Genomic DNA, 14,172 nt, shown 5'->3' on the forward strand with positions numbered 1-14,172 from the left:
ACTCTTGATATTTCAATAAACAAGCCATTCAAACACCATTTGCGTATGGAAATTAACGACTACATTCAAAATAGAATGACAAGAAATCAGCATGGAAACTTTGTGAACCCTAGCCTGCAAAAGGTTGTGCTTTGGGTGAAGAATAACTAGCGTTCCTTTCATTCCACGGCTCAGTGCGATTAAAGGGGTTTTCAGGGATTAAACTTTTATGTTCCATTAAACACGCCCTGGGCATACGAACATACATGTAATATGGCTGTATTACCTTATAGGGCTGATAGGATTACTCGAATCAATCGAGTAACTCGAAAAAAAAAAAAAATCCTTGATGTAAATTTTTTGCAGAAGATTCCTTTGTGCCATGCTTGCTATTACTCACCGCTCCGTGGCCTCCCACCGGCCCGTCTGGGCTGCACTGTATCCCGACATACACACATGATCAGCATGTAAGCGTGCACTATCACCTGACGCTGCGTGACATCAGGAGGACAGTGCAGGGTGTGAAGAAGAGGCTGGAAGAGCGATGGAGTGTCGGTGGAAAGGTAAGTATTTGATTTCACTGGTGCTGGGGACTGATAGCTAGGAGGGGAAGATGTTGGCACTGTGGGAGTAACCGATGGCACGGGGGGGGGGGGGGGGACTGATGAGTTTTTATAAAGGAAAACGTTTTTAATCAAAATATTACAAAAATAATCGATAGCTGCAGCCCTTAATCCCTACTCTGCTCCCTTTATAAACCAGTCATGTGACCTGGTTTGCTTGACGTCAGCATTGAGGGGCAGAGACTGCAATGTACTACAGCACTATCACGAGTAAGGGTCACATTTTAAGATCTGAAACGTGTAGACGCTAACACTGTGTCATTGGATATTTTATTGCTTTACAGAATAAAGGCTATGACTTTTTTAGGGGAAGCTGGACGTCTCTCAGTGTTTTTGATTATACTCAGAATGAATGTTACTGTGCACACTAGTCTTTGCATTTTCACTATGCATTACACTGCTTTGTGCTGTTGATCTGGAATCTGTGTTTTCCATATTGCCACAAGTTAAAGGAGTTGTATGAGTTCAGAGCTGAACCCGGACAGACCTTCATTTTCACCCCTCCGTCATTTCATGCTCTGACACTCTCCCTTGCCCTGTGCTGGATCGCGCAGGGCAAGGCCTTGTTTCGTTACTCTGGCACACTGCTAGACGGATGCTTCTGCCGAGCGATGTTCCTGATGAGGTCACCGGCTCTGATGGGTGGGCTTTAGTGCTGTCCTAGAAGTTTTACAAGCTAGGGCAGCGCTAATGCCCGCCCACTAGTGACGTCACCAGGCTCACCGCTGGGTGGAAGCCTCTGCCTAGCATTCCCCATGCAGAGCACAGTACTTCACCAGATCTCCTAAAACAATATTTTGCCCTGCGCAATTTAGCAAAGGGCAAAGGAGAGCATCGGAGCATGAAATGCTCCAATACTCATATCAGAGGGGCTGCCTGGGTGAAAATGTTGCTATGTCCGGGTTTAGCTCTGGACCCAGACAACCCCTTTAAATAGACCAGCAGGACTAGCTCACTGTTTGTAATGATAAAGGACATGTAGTTTGTCCAGCACTCCAATTGTATTGGTGTACTTAGTTTGTACGCTTGTGCGTTTTATATATTAAATATAGTTGGATTAACATTGCTTGCATCTTTTGGATACATATTGTATATACAAACTAAAGGGTTAAGTATAGATACAGGTCCTTCTCCAAAAATTAGCATATTGTGATAAAGTTCATTATTTTCTGTAATGTACTGATAAACATTAGACTTTCATATATATATATATATATATATATATATATTAGATTCATTACACACCAACTGAAGTAGTTCAAGCCTTTTATTGTTTTAATATTGATGATTGTGGCATACAGCTAATGAAAACCCAAAATTCCTATCTAAAAAAATTAGCATATCATGAAAAGGTTCTCTAAACGAGCTATTAACCTAATCATCTGAATCAACTAATTAACTCTAAACACCTGCAAAAGATTCCTGAGACTTTTAAAAACTCCCAGCCTGGTTCATTACTCCAAACCACAATCATGGGTAAGACTTCCGACCTGACTGCTGTCCAGAAGGCCATCATTGACACCCTCAAGCAAGAGGGTAAGACACAGAAAGAAATTTCTGAACGAATAGGCTGTTCCCAGAGTGCTGTATCAAGGCACCTCAGTGGGAAGTCTGTGGGAAGGAAAAAGTGTGGCAGAAAACGCTGCACAACGAGAAGAGGTGACCGGACCCTGAGGAAGATTGTGGAGAAGGACCGATTCCAGACCTTGGGGGACCTGCGGAAGCAGTGGACTGAGTCTGGAGTAGAAACATCCAGAGCCCCCGTGTACAGGCGTGTGCAGGAAATGGGCTACAGGTGCCGCATTCCCCAGAAACAGCGGCAGAAGCGCCTGACCTAGGCTACAGAGAAGCAGCACTGGACTGTTGCATGTCATTCGGAAATCAAGGTGCCAGAGTCTGGAGGAAGACTGGGGAGAGGGAAATGCCGAAATGCCAAAATGCCTGAAGTCCAGTGTCAAGTACCCACAGTGTCAGCTGCTGGTGTTGGTCCACTGTGTTTTATCAAGGGCAGGGTCAATGCAGCTAGCTATCAGGAGATTTTGGAGCACTTCATGCTTCCATCTGCTGAAAATCTTTATGGAGATGAAGATTTCATTTTTCAGCACGACCTGGCACCTGCTCACAGTGCCAAAACCACTGGTAAATGGTTTACTGACCATGGTATTACTGTGCTCAATTGGCCTGCCAACTCTCCTGACCTGAACCCCATAGAGAATCTGTGGGATATTGGGAAGAGAAATTTGAGAGACGCAAGACCCAACACTTTGGATGAGCTTAAGGCCGCTATCGAAGCATCCTGGGCCTCCATAACACCTCAGCAGTGCCACAGGCTGATTGCCTCCATGCCACGCCGCATTGAAGCAGTCATTTCTGCAAAAGGATTCCTGACCAAGTATTGAGTGCATAACTGAACATAATTATTTGAAGGTTGACTTTTTTTGTATTAAAAACACTTTTCTTTTATTGGTCGGATGAAATATGCTAATTTTTTGAGATAGGAAATTTGGGTTTTCATGAGCTGTATGCCAAAATCATCAATATTAAAACAATAAAAGGCTTGAACTACTTCAGTTGGTGTGTAATGAATCTAAAATATATGAAAGTCTAATGTTTATCAGTACATTACAGAAAATAATGAACTTTATCACAATATGCTAATTTTCTGAGAAGGACCTGTATATGGGAATATATGGCAGCAAAGGAGGAAAAGGTCAATACATTTTCTTTCATTGAAAACAATACAGAGTTGCAGAGGTCCAATACATATAATAATACCTCCGACACATTTAAGGAGCTGGAAAAACACCTATTGAAACAATTACGCCAATGATGGGCGATTAGGTAATTGAACCAATATTTAAAAATGGGAATCACCCCGCAGGGATTGACCCTGTCAAAGACACCAGCTAGTGATTTATGTGGGGGAGAATTTGATTCCCGGTGGGAGTGTTTATTTGAACTCCAGTCAACAGCATTAGTCCAATTAGTAATCCAGAGAAGGGAACAGCTATTCAAAGATATTGAACAGAAAATAGGACACATTCAAATAAAAATGGACACATTAACGGTAGACGGGGAATAAGAGAGACTACAAAGGGAATTATTTATAAAACTGTATAAAGCAGAGCAGGAAATAAAAAAAATCATTATCATGGATAAACAGGGTCAAAAACATAAACTTTTAAAAGAAAAAGTTATCCATAGAGGGAACAAGTAATATAAATAAGGGAGATCATAACAAATTGACATCTAGTCCTTTTTAGCCAAAAGGTACACAAGGGAAACAACAGCACCTGAGGGGGAAGGAAACCGTTCCCAAAGTCATATCACAAAACCAAACACCTATCTACACAACCGAAAGTAGAGACACACAAACCAATTACACAATCTCACACCCCTTGGACGTTTCCATTTTCCAAGGCATCAGAGAATTCTCAGCAGACACACGGACACCACTAATCAGCCAGTCAGATGTCACCCCACTAATAGGACAAGCACCACTAACACAAGGATTATCAATGCAGGCAACAACACAAAGGGGAGGAATGCACCGCAAGTCCAAATCACATAATACACCATAATACAGTTCACTGGCACTAACCACAGAACACAAAAAAATATTAAAGAAAGGTTTAAAATTTGCGCCAAGTGCACCGATCAATAAATTTGACACATATATTGAAGTTGAAAAATATATACAAAAAAAATGATGCTGTAAAAAATATTTTTTTAAATCCCATAATTGAAAATAACACACAAGTATTAAAATATGAACATGTGGATGTTAAACTCGAATCAAAATTCTATCCTCGCCAGGAAATAGGAAAATAAATAACAGCCTTTAGAGGGGCAGTCGAGGCAAACATTAGAAAAAATAATAAACGAATAAATGTGAATAATGTTACAGAAACTGAAATCAGAACAATCAAGGAATTACAGCAGAATCATGAACTCACACTACGCCCATCCGACAAAGGAGCGGCTATAGTGATCCTTGATACGGTAAATTATGTAGCAGAATGCCGGACAATTGGCGGACTCTAATACATAAGCCTTATTACATAAGGATCCAGTTGAGGCCTACCATAAAGAATTAACACAAATCTGTGAAAGAGTACATCAACGTGGAATTTTGAATAAATCCGAATTAGATTTTATTTTGGAGACTCAATTTTTTATTGCATCCCCAAAGACCCTATTAAGCCTCCACAGGTTTGTAACTTCAAACCTGTCTCATTTGGACAGGTTTCTACAGCCCTACGTCGGAGACACCCGGTCACATTTGAAAAATACCACAGCAGTAATAACTCTGCTGGAAAAAACTGTATGTCAACCCCATTGGATCTTGGCCACACTTGACGTCAGCGCATTATATACGTGTATAGACCATGGACAAGGCATTCAGGCAGTAGAAAAAAAAAATCTAAAACAAAAAAAGAAACTTGATGAACAAATATTTTTTATTTTAGAAGGTATTAAATTTGTACTTTTTCACAACAATTTTCATTTTAACCAGTGTTATTACCTGCAGACTGTTGGGACCGCTATGCGCAGCAGGTTCGCCCTGAGTTACGCCGATCTGTTCATCTGCAAAAAAAAAAAAAAAAAAAAAAAAAAAAAAAAAGGGGGTTAGTCAGCACATCCCAATGCGCAGGTGCACGCTGCCATGGCTAGAAACATTGAGGAAAAAGACAACGCAACAGCAATCTGCAAATCAGATAAAGTACAATAATGCCATAGTCACAAAAAAATGGTATAGTGATAATACTACGCTTATTTATAAAGTGAGATGCTTGGCAAATGCATTTTTTTACAAAACCATCTGAGCCCGTCTGCCGAACATCAAGGCGACCTCTGTAAGATGGGAACCTAACACTAAATACTACCTGTTATGCGCCATAAAGTTCAGGAAGTGTGGGTTCCACATGCATGCTGGATCCACTCCACCTTTTTTTTTGGTGCCATAATGGCCTCTATTACTTCCAGGGGATGCAGGTAGCAACATGCATGCCGAGCCCACTCCATACCTCTCCTGGCGCCAGACGCATTCCAATGAAAGTAGTGAGTGCAGCCGCAGCTTTATACTGAGACTAATTAAAATCAGCCTATGGGGCAGACAGGCTACTAATCAGGAGTGCACGACTCGCCGGAGCGCCACATCTCCAGAGCTGTAAATCTGCAAAAAGAAAAGGGGGTCAGTCAGCACATCCCAATGCGCAGGTGCACGCTGCCATGGCTGAAAACATAGAGAAAAAAGACAATGCAACAGCACCCTGCAGACCAGATAAAGTCCACAATCTGTTCATGATGGCGTGGTAACGAAGTCATCAATCCCAAACTGGGGGCGGACCTGGTGCTCTGGCGGAGGTATATAGATGACGTATTTTTTTTTATTTGGGGAGGGACATATCAGACATTGATTGAGTTCATCAACTCAATGATAATCAATATAATTTAAAGTTTACACCTAACAAATACTAAATTGGTTGAATTTTTTTTACCTTAAAATAGAAATGAACGGAGAAAGGTTTATTTGCAGTACATTTCACAAGGACGTAGCTAAAAATAGTTTTGTATTACACACCAAGATGGCTATTTAGTGTGCCAAAAAGTCAATTTCAACGTTTAAAAAGAAATTGCACTCAAAACAATCAGTTTGAGATTGAGGCAAAAAACCTAAAGGCCCAATTTTTTTAAAAACAGTATCCGCTTGAGACACTGGAAAAATCTTTGGGAGAAGTCTAACAATTAGATAGAACTACCTAAACCGGTCTTGATCGCTGAAAACTAGTCTTACCATTTAACATCAAATATAAGGCGGTATCCAAGATAATACAAAAACATTGGCATCTGTTAAAGGAAGATAAAATATTGGGATCCACCATTCCAGACCGGCCCCCAATAGTCTACACTAAAGCACCCAATTTGGGATTACAAATGAAGTTGGATTCCTAGTTCCAAAAGGCCTGCATGCTGAGCTGGAGATTTGGGGATTTTTATAAAGGATGGCGGGACAGTGTGCACGAGGGGTCGGTGCAGTGTTTCCATATATACTGACACTTCCTGTGCCTGTCCCCCCACCCTATATCTGCCAGCTGTACAAGTAACACATTGTAATGTAGTATTGCTATACAGTTAGATTGAGGTTATGCCGAGGATATATGGTAGATTATACAATTAGAGAAGGCAAACCCTATGTTACCTTAAACTGGTGATCTATTCTCTGAATAGATCATAAGCATCTGATCGGCGGGGGTCTGACACCCGGGACCCCCACCGATCAGCTGTTTGAGAAGGCAGCAGCGCTGGCAGTAGCGCCGCGGCCTTCTCGCTGTTTACCGCAGGCCCAGTGACGTGACGACTAGTATCACTGGCCTGGGAGCGGCTAAGCTCTGTTCACTTGAATAGAGCTTAGCCGCGCCCAGGCCATTGATACTAGTCGTGACGTCACTGGGCCTGCGGTAAACAGTGAGAAGGCCGCGGAACTACTGCCTTCTCAAACAGCTGATTGGCAGGGGTCCCGGGTGTTGGACCCCCGCCGATCAGATGCTGATGATCTATCCAGATAGATCATCAGTTTAAAAAAACTGCAGAACCCCTTTAAGTAGCAGAATCGCATAGTGTGAATCACAATAATAATACAAAGAGGCGATAGGTCCCAGTGAGTTTAAAATAACCATCAGACAAGATGCCAACAAGACACAGCTGATGTGTTATGCTTCCAATGTATGATATGGCAACATTGTGATAAATCAATGTTTGTTACCAAACAATGCATTCAATAATAATACCATTACTATTTTTTACTATTTATATAAGTTTCAAGCACATGAGGTGTATACAGTATGAGTGAACAAAAACAACAGATGAGGCGATACATACGCTATTAGATAAAGTTATATACTATAGCGCAACATTTACTACGTACCAGTATGCAATGGTTGCTATTGTTAATGAGTGAACAAGTGTTGTGAATACAAACATGTCCTATATTATGCTTTAAATTTGACTATTATTAACACACTATGTGAATGGGACATCTATTTGAGTGATCCGGGCTTTCTATAGAGGTGATCCGATTCCAGGCCATAGATTTGATCTGACTTTGATGGAACCCCAGGTCTATAGTCTTTTCACAACAATCTCTGTTTTGAAACGCGTCTGGTTTGTGAGGGCTGACACGAAGATATTGAGGACGGTGTCTTTCCTTTCTTTTTGTGCACAAGAGAAATATCCACAGATTCAGCTTTTTTTCTTAAAGGGGTTCTGCAGTTTGTTTAATCTGACGATCTATCCTCTGGATAGATCATCATTTGATCGGAACCTGGGACCCCCGCCAATCAGCTGTTTGAGAGGGCAGCGGCGCTCCAGCACCACCACGGCCTTCTCACTGTTTACCGCAGGCCCAGTGACATCACGACTAGTATCACTGGCCTGGGCGGGCTAAGCTCGGGTCACTTGAATGGAGTTTAGCCCCGCCCAGGCCAGTTGGTACAAGTCGTGACATCACTGGGCCTGTTGTAAACAGTGAGAAGGCCGCAGCGCTGCTGGAGAACCGTTCCTTCACAAACAGCTAATCGGCGGGGCTCCCAGGTGTCGGACCCCGCCGATCAAATGCTGATGATCTATCCAGAGGACAGATCATCAGTTTAAACAAAGTGCAGAACCCCTTTAAATTACCGTAAAAAAATAAATAAATCGCCAGCCGCTAAACTCCATATGGTTATTACCCATGTGAATGGACATATTAACGCATGAATATATGCAGCATCTGAACATCAACAAACGTCTAATTTTCACTTGGGATCAATTGCAGCTTAATCCATGTGAATAACAACATATGGACATTAATATCCATTAAATTACCGCTCAAAAAACGCAGATTTGATATATCCGTTTGGTCAATTTTTGTATTTTGATTTATTTTTATGTGTGAACTCCACATATTATAAGCCTGGATCACCAATTATGTATTTTTAATATTTTAATGTATGTTTAATTATAAGATGAATTAATAAAATACAGGAAATGTATAGCCGGTCAGATTAGTGAATTATTTGTAGCATTTGGTACCGTGGGGTGAACGGCAGACTGGGCTCCACACCAGCTGGTGAGCTCCCTCAAACAGTTAAAATAATATTTTATTTTGGCAGAAACATGTTTGCAGTCAGGCTGTCACAGCTTTAAGGGAACGGCGCTGGTTTTTATTTTATGGATTACAAATGGTCAACATCTGGTATGGAGAAGGTACAGATGAGCTGGAGATTACTGTTACATATTAGATGTGTGTTCGTATGACCAGGGCATGTTTAACCACTTCAACCCCGCTAGCTGAAACCCCCTTAATGACCAGGCCACTTTTTACACTTCTGCACTACACTACTTTCACCGTTTATTGCTCGGTCATGCAACTTACCACCCAAATGAATTTTACCTCCTTTTCTTCTCACTAATAGAGCTTTCATTTGGTGGTATTTCATTGCTGCTGACATTTTGACTTTTTTGTTATTAATCAAAATTTACACTTTCAGTTTTAAAATTTTGCAAAAAAAAACGACATCCATATATAAATGTTTCGCTAAATTTATTGTTCTACATGTCCTTGATTAAAAAAAAAAAATGTTTGGGTAAAAAAAAAAAAAAAAAAAACAATGGTTTGGGTAAAAGTTATAGCATTTACAAACTATGGTACAAAAATGTGAATTTCCGCTTTTTGAAGCAGCTCTGACTTTCTGAGCACCTGTCATGTTTCCTGAGGTTCTACAATGCATAGACAGTAGAAAAACCCCACAAATGACCCCATTTCGGAAAGTAGACACCCTAAGGTATTCACTGATGGGCATAGTGAGTTCATAGAACTTTTTTTTTTGTCACAAGTTAGCGGAAAATGATGATTATTTTTTTTTTTTCTTACAAAGTCTCATATTCCACTAACTTGTGACAAAAAATAAAAACTTCCATGAACTCACTATGCCCATCACAAAATACCTTGGGGTGTCTTCTTTCCAAAATGGGGTCACTTGTGGGGTAGTTATACCGCCCTGGCATTCTAGGGGCCCAGATGTGTGAGAAGAAGTTTGCAATCAAAATCTGTAAAAAATGACCGGTGAAATCCGAAAGGTGCACTTTGGAATGTGGGTCCCTTTGCCCACCTAGGCTGCAAAAAAGTGTCACACATCTGGTATCGCCGTACTCAGGAGAAGTTGGGGAATGTGTTTTGGGGTGTCATTTTACATATACCCATGCTGGGTGAGAGAAATATCTCGGCAAATGACAACTTTTCCCATTTTTTTTATACAAAGTTGGCATTTGACCAAGATATTTATCTCACCCAGCATGGGCATATGTAAAATGACACCCCAAAACACATTCCCCAACTTCTCCTGAGTACGGCGATACCAGATGTGTCACACTTTTTTGCAGCCTAGATGCTCAAAGCGGCCCAAATTCCTTTTAGGAGGGCATTTTTAGACATTTGGATCCCAGACTTCTTCTCACGCTTTAGGGCCCCTAAAAAGCCAAGGCAGTATAAATACCCCACATGTGACCCCATTTTGGAAAGAAGACACCCCAAGGTATTCAATGAGGGGCATGGCGAGTTCATAGAATTTTTTATTTTTTTTTGTTACGCATTTGGATTCCGTGAGGGGTATGGTGAGTTCATGTGAGATTTTTTTTTGGGACACAAGTTAGTGGAATATGAGACTTTGCAAGAAAAAACAAACAAAAAAAAATATTTCCGCTAACTTGGGCCAAAAAAATGTCTGAATGGAGCCTTACAGGGGGTGAACAATGACAGGGGGGTGATCACCCATATAGACTCCCTGATCACCCCCCTGTAAGGCTCCATTCAGATGATTTTTACGGATCCACGGATACATGGATCGGATCTGCAAAACACATACGGACGTCTGAATGGAGCCTTACAGGTGGGTGATCAATGACAAGGGGGTGATCACCCATATAGACTTCCTGATCACCCCCCTGTCATTGATCACCCCCCCCCCCCCCCGTAAGGCTCCATTCAGACGTCCGTATGATTTTTACGGATCCACGGATACATGGATCAGATCCGCAAAACACATACGGACGTCTGAATGGAGCCTTACAGGTGGGTGATCAATGACAAGGGGGTGATCACCCATATAGACTTCCTGATCACCCCCCTGTCATTGATCACCCCCCTGTAAAGCTCCATTCAGACGCCCGTATGATTTTTACGGATCCACGGATACATGGATCGGATCCGCAAAACGCATACGGACGTCTGAATGGAGCCTTACAGGGGGGTGAACAGGGAGTATATATGAGGTGATCACCCCCCTGTCATTGATCACCCCCCTGTAAGGCTCCATTCAGACGTCCGTATGCGTTTTGCGGATCCGATCCATGTATCCATGGATCCGTAAAAATCATACGGACGTCTGAATGGAGCCTTACAGGGGGTGATCAATGACAGGGGGGTGATCAATGACAGGGAAGTGATCAGGGAGTCTGTATGGGGTGATCACCCCCCTGTAAGGCTCCATTCAGACGTCCGTATGCGTTTTGCGGATCCGATCCATGTATCCGTGGATCCGTAAAAATCATACGGACGTCTGAACGGAGCCTGACAGGGGGGTGATCAATGACAGGGGGGTGATCAGGGAGTCTGTATGGGGTGATCAGTGGTTCATAAAGGGTTAATAAGTGACAGGGGGGGGGGGTGTAGTGTAGTGTTTTGTGCTACTTTACTGAGCTACCTGTGTCCTCTGGTGGTCGATCCAAACAAAAGGGACCACCAGAGGACCAGGTAGCAGGTATATTAGATGCTGTTATCAAAACAGCATCTAATATACCTGTTAGGGGTTAAAAAAAAATCACATCTCCAGCCAGCCAGCGAACGATCGCCGCTGGCAGGCTGGAGATCCACTCTCTTACCTTCCGTTCCTGTGAGCGTGCGCGCGTTCACAGGAAATCTCAGCTATGGCGGGAGGACGCGTATATGCGTCCACCCAGAAGAGCATGGCCGCCGGCAGGACGCAATCCTGCGTACGGCGGTCCTGGAGCGGTTAAAGGGGTCCTCTCACTTCAGTAAGTGACATTTATCATGTAGAGGAAGTTAATACAAGGTGCTTCCTAATGTATTGTTATTATCCATATTGCTTCCTTTGCTGGCTGGATTCATTTTTCCATCACATTATACACTGCTCATTTCCATGGTTACGACCACCCTGCAATCTATCAGTGGTGGTCGTGCTTGCACAATATAGGAAAAAGCACTAGCCTATGTGCGCTCCGATGATCCTGGGCCACCAGAGAGGCTGATGTTTTTTCCTACAGAGTTTAAGCACGACCACCACTGGTAGATTGCAGGGTGGTCGTAACCATGGAAACAAGATGTGTACAATGTGATGGAAAAATTAAACCAGCCTGCAAAGGAAGCAATATGAACAATCACAATACATTAGGAAGTGCCTTGTATTAACTTCCTTTACATCATAAATGCAACTTACTGAAGTGAGACAACACCTTTAATGGAACATAAAAGTTTAATCCCGGAAAACCCCTTTTAGGCTACTTTCACACCTGCGTTTAGGTGCGGATCCGTCTGGTATCTGCACAGACGGATCCACACCTATAATGCAAACGCTTAGGTGTCAGCGTTCAGGTATCCGCCTGCTGAGCGGAGCGGAGGACAGACGCTGCCAGACTGATGCATTCTGAGCGGATCCGCATCCACTCAGCATGCATTAGGGCAGTACGGTTCCGTTCGGGGCCGCTTGTGAGAGCCTTCAAACGGAACTCAAAAGCGGAGCCCCGAACGTTAGTGTGAAAGTAGCCTAAGTAGCAAATATCTGTCGCTCTGTTTTTACTACTTTTGCACAGTAATAGCTAATTTTACGTTGCCGCATTTCAAGAGACAGGACTTATTTATTTTTCCATGGAGGGCTTGTTTTTCCGTGGGACAGCGAGTGCTTTTCACTGGCACATGTTTTTTTTTAAATTTATTTATCTACAAAGAAAAAAAATGTGGGGGGTTCAGCCCGCACAACCCTGTATGCAGGTGAACATTGCTATGGCGAAATACACATACAAACGTAAAAACACAAATGCAATCGCACTCTGCAACCATCACTCTGCCCTACCTCTATGCTGGATGTGGAATGAGGCATTAGTGTACATTTTGGCCAAAGCGTAATAAGCCACTCACCACGTCAAGGTCGCCTCCATGAGTGGTCCCTAACACTAGTTCCTACCTGTTATGGGCCATGTCAGCCACACAAAGTCCAGGGAGCGCAGGTACAGCATGCACGCTAGGCACACTCTGCTTTTAAACACCGTCCGGTGCCATTACAGCTTCCATCGAATCCAGGGATGCAAATACCAACATGCATGCTGAGCCCACTATATACTGCTCCTGGAGCCAAATGGCTACTGGTAGGCGCTATGAAAGCAGACTCCAGGAGCAGTATATAGTGGGCTCAGCATGCATGTTGGTACTTGCATCCCTGGATTCGATGGAAGCTGTAATGGCACCGGACGGGGTTAAAAGCAGAGTGTGCTTGGCGTGCATGCTGTACCTGCGCTCCCTGGACTTTGTGTGGCTGACATGGCTCATAACAGGTAGGAACTAGTGTTAGGGACCACTCATGGAGGCGACCTTGACGTGGTGAGTGGCTTATTACGCTTTGGCCAAAATGTACACCAATGCCTTATTCAACATCCAGCATAGAGGCAGGGCAGAGTGATGGTTGCAGTGTGATTGCATTTGTGTTTTTACGGTTAAATATATATATATATATATATATATGTGTTATTTGTTTTCGTGGGGAGCACTATATAGTTGATATTTGGGAGGGACTAAATAGTTGATATTTTTTGCATTCATTGTTTGCATCGGCCATCTTTATTATACGTGCGGTGACGAACATAGTGCTGCGTATTTCACGGCTTTTACACGCCAACACCTCTTTTTCTGATATACCTTATTTGGAACGATTGCGGTCTCTTGTTTGCGCCTATAAGGCATCGGTATTCCTTGTACAGCCCATCGCTGTCAGGGTGACCGGCCTGCGACATTGCGTAGTAGGCACTATGGCAGGCCTCTTGGGTGGGGGAGAAAACCCCTGTCTGTAGTGAAGTGTGTATGCTATCGCCCATGGCATCTAGGGGGTTAAACGTCCCAGTGTATGATACCAATACAGTACCTGCCTCCTGCAGTGATCATGTGGTCTTTGAGGGCGGGGCTAATACCGATGCTATGATTTGGATAGAATCAGAAATGATATCCAGTGAAATGGCAATTACTCGCCCAGCGCTGAGGCGGCACACCGCTAACGCCCTCTACTCTAGGGCAGACGTGGGGCCGCAGGTTGTCCTCTTAGCGATGGGTGGGGGTCTCAGCACCCGGACCCCCAGCAATAAAGCTCCCGATCACAGCAGCTCTTCCAGTCATGGCGGATGTGAATAGAGTTGTTGCGATACCAAATTTTTTATTCGGTTTCGATACCATGAAAAAGTATTGCGATACTCGATACCATTCGATACCACGCGAAAAAAAAAAAAAAAAAGCCACGTGCATTCCGCA

The 14,172-nt window shown here is 43.1% G+C and overlaps 1 long non-coding RNA gene across 2 annotated transcripts in view; it reads right to left on the bottom strand.

Moving 5' to 3' along the window:
• LOC122943138 overlaps window positions 1-14,172 on the bottom strand; it is a 48,867-nt gene that overhangs the window by 31,769 nt on the left and 2,926 nt on the right. The window contains exons 1-2 of one of the 2 annotated variants that reach the window (XR_006390832.1): window positions 5,630-5,753; window positions 5,128-5,189 (exon numbers count right to left, since the gene is read on the bottom strand). This is a non-coding gene — a long non-coding RNA (uncharacterized LOC122943138). Of the gene's footprint in view, window positions 1-5,127; window positions 5,190-5,629; window positions 5,754-14,172 lie in introns of those variants that run through there. The other variant, XR_006390831.1, reaches the window with a different exon arrangement.

This window comes from Bufo gargarizans, chromosome 7 (assembly GCF_014858855.1).
Source record: "Bufo gargarizans isolate SCDJY-AF-19 chromosome 7, ASM1485885v1, whole genome shotgun sequence".
Classification (NCBI taxonomy): domain Eukaryota; kingdom Metazoa; phylum Chordata; class Amphibia; order Anura; family Bufonidae; genus Bufo; species Bufo gargarizans.